Source organism: Callorhinus ursinus, unplaced genomic scaffold (genome assembly GCF_003265705.2).
Source record: "Callorhinus ursinus isolate GAN/ISIS: 27379988/994484 unplaced genomic scaffold, GSC_fseal_2.0 scaffold4, whole genome shotgun sequence".
NCBI lineage: Eukaryota > Metazoa > Chordata > Mammalia > Carnivora > Otariidae > Callorhinus > Callorhinus ursinus.
The window spans coordinates 2817835-2821209 of record NW_027397066.1 but is presented as its reverse complement, the minus strand read 5'-3'; the positions used below and the strand labels follow the sequence as shown (position 1 = coordinate 2821209).

The following is a 3375-nucleotide window of genomic DNA, read 5'->3' as shown; positions in this document are numbered from 1 at the left end:
ATCTACACTAACACTCAGTGACATCTACAAAACCCTATTTCCATATCAGGCCCCAACCACAGGTACCAGCGCTGGAATGTGAATATGTCTCTTTGAGGGACACAATTCCATCCACAACAGTAACTGAAGCCAGGGACTCCCTGAGATTGTCCAAAACCAGGACATGGAAGGAGAAAGACAGAGTCTCTGGCCAACCCTGGGGGCACCTCCAAAGAGCAGCCAGAGGAGTTTGTAAAAAAATAAGCCATCATCAAAGACAGCACAAGGAACACGGAATGTCAATCCACAATCTGGGAGAAAGTATTTGCAGCACTCATGATGGATGACAAATTTGTGCAGCAAATATATAAAGAGTCCCTATAAATCAATAGGAAAAAACATAGGTAAAAGATACAAACAGGTGTTTCACAAGAGGGACAAAAAGGAATGGCCCATAAGCCTACAGAAAAATGATCCACGTCAACAACGAGGGACGTTCAAATAGATGACAACGAAATGACATCTCGTGCTTGCAGAGGGGTGACGTTCCAAGCTGACGCTCCAAATGCCATCGAGGAAGGCAGGGTCGGGCGCACGGTTGTAGACGCAGAGCGCCCAGCCCCAGACCCAGCCCACCATGCCCTACGCAGGCTTAAACACCTCGCTTCTTTCGGCCTCAGTTTCCTTGCCTGTAGAACAGAAATCATGAAATGGGCCACGTAGCAGCAGCTGAATCTGCACATATGTGTGATGTACATGAGAGTGCCTGCCGCCTGTCAGGGGGGTCCCAGCAGACAGACCCGGGCTGGCTAAGACCCTGAGATCTTCCTGCAGGAACTTCCCCCAAAACCCCCCTTAGTCGTCCCCCAGGGCTGGGCCAACAGCAGCTTTGCGAACGCATTAGGCTTCCCTCCTCAGCTGGTTTGGGCCAACAGCCCCAGCCATAAACCCACAGGATGGTGTTTGGAGCAGGGAGGCACATTCTTGGCCACCTGCTCATACCTTCTTGCTTTCCCCAAGTCGGTGAAGCAGCTATGTCTCCACCAAGTTCCTCCGGCGGCTGGCAGGAGGTCCAGCTCTCCTGACCGGATCGGACCCCAGCCCCTAGGCCTGCAGAGTTTCCCCCAGGCAGGGCCTCCCAACAGATACAGCGATGGATAGAGTCATGGGAGCTGGGGCACTTCCCCGTGAAGAACAGTCCCCTACCCTGCTCCCACTTCCTCCAGGAAGCCTTCCTGGTTTCTTAGAATAATTGGAGGTATTCTTGCCACAGGCAGGCCAAGCCCCACAATGGGCCCCTGTTCTGTTCGTGGACTTTGTTCTCTTGGGTTCCTGGAGACTGATCTCTGCTCCGGTTTCCTTATGCCTTCCCCCACCCATGCGCACCCCCTGTGTGGGACCCAGGACACCTTGGGGACTAGCCCTGGCATGCCCTCGAGTGGCTCACAGTCCCACAAAGGACAGAACCAGGAGCCCCAGCAGTGAGCCATGAGTGGTCCGAAGTGGGTGGGTGGGGTATGTGGGAGTGCCACAGGGCCCCCAACCAGCTCGGCCTCAGAGCTAAACCCTGGTTTGCAGATTCCCCCCACCCCAGCCCCAACTCCTTCCACCAAGACCCCCTGACAGGCCCCACGGCCCAGACACGCCCTCGGTGCTGGGCAGAGACTACTTGCCATCCAACCTCCCCTGCAGTAAGGTACAGCCAGGGTGTGAGCAGGGGCAATGTTTGGAATTTGGGGGGGGGGCATATAGTGGTAAGATGCTGGGCCACAAGCCAGGGCGGTCTTGGGTCCCTGTGTGCCATGCCCTGGAGCATGAGACAGGCTTGGGTACCTAGCTGTGCCAGGCTTGATGCCTGCCCTTCGGGCCCACCCCTCCCTCTGCTGTCTGCATCAGTCAGGGTGCACGGGGGGAACCTGTGGGTGGCGTGTAGGGCAGCCAACACCACGCCACCCTGGGTTTCTCTGGGACTGCCCGTGTTTTAGCTTTGAAAGTCCTGCATCTTGGCAAACCCTTCAGTCCCAAATCCTGGATCCTGCCCACTCTGGGACAAGAGGACCCGCGAGTCCCTCTCCACCACACAGCTAAGCCGTTGCTCCCGGGAAGCCACGATGCACGAGTCCAGACAAGGTCAGTGCCAACTTGAAACTCATTCTCTGGAGCCGGGCCCTGCAGACCTCACACACCCTGTGGCTCCCAAGAACATGCACATAAGGTTTGAAATGAACACAACTTATAAAACTGCATCCTTTGGAGTTAAAAGCTAGGGCTTCAGGAATCATCCAAATGAATGTCAGATTGTTTCTTTCCCTGAACGAGCCAAGAGAAAATCAGCCAAAGAACGGAGCTCACCGGGGAGCTGGGGGAGGTATGGCCAGTGGGGCAGAGTTTATATGGAGGACTGGGTTAGGCAGGGTCCTCCAGGGAAACAGAACCAAAAGGAGATATCGAGAATAAAGATAGATATATAAGCTATGGAGAGATGTAGGTATAGATATTTATTATAAGAAATTGCTAACATGATTATGGAAGCTGGCAAATGCAGTCACAGAACTGATGTCCCAGTAGGAACCTGAAGGCCAGGAGCATGGTAGAACCAGACAGACCCAATGTCCCCGTTTAAAGGCCATCAGGCAGGATAATTCCCTCCCCTTGGGGAAGGGTTAGTCTTTTGTTGTATTCGGGTCTTCAACTGATGAGATGAGGCCCACCCACATGGAGAGAGCAATCTGTTTTACTCAGTCTACTAACTCAAATGTTGACTCATCCAAAAATGATCCCCCCCCAGGAAGCTCCCAGAATCATGTTAGGTCAAATATCTGGGCAGCCCCGGCCCAGTCATGTTGACACGTAAAATTCACCATCACGGGGCTAGTGAGAAAGTTTTGGCTAAAAACAGCAGTGATGGGCGCACACCAGGAATGTATCTAATGCCACTGAATGATACCCACACAGATGACTCAACAATAAAGATTGTGTTAAATGTATTTTATCGCAATTTTTAAAAACACACAAAACAGGGTTTTACAGTTGCCCAATTTTATAGGTTTAAAAAAAAGAAGCTCTAGCACCTACTTTGGCAGCACACATACTAAAATTGGAACCATACAGAAAAGATTAGCACGGCCCCTATGCACGCAAATCTGTGAAGCATGCCATTTTTTTTTAAAAGCTATAATTAGCAAAACTGTTTCCATGACGCACCAAACCGGAGTAGGCAAACCGTGGGCAAAGGGCCCAAGAGCTGGCATTCTCCAATCTTGGGCTGCACAGCCTCCCTCCACCCTTGTGTCAGGGAAGCCGCCAGAGACAATGCCTGAGTGAGTGGGAGCATGTGTGTTCCAATAAAACTTTATTCGTAGACACAGAAAACAAAATTTCATCTAAAATTTTCAA

General features: G+C 51.8%; 1 pseudogene; it reads left to right on the top strand.

Moving 5' to 3' along the window:
* The first annotated feature begins 3050 nt into the window (after window positions 1-3050).
* On the top strand, window positions 3051-3144 carry LOC112836144 (U6 spliceosomal RNA; annotated as a pseudogene).
* The last annotated feature ends 231 nt before the right edge of the window (window positions 3145-3375 follow it).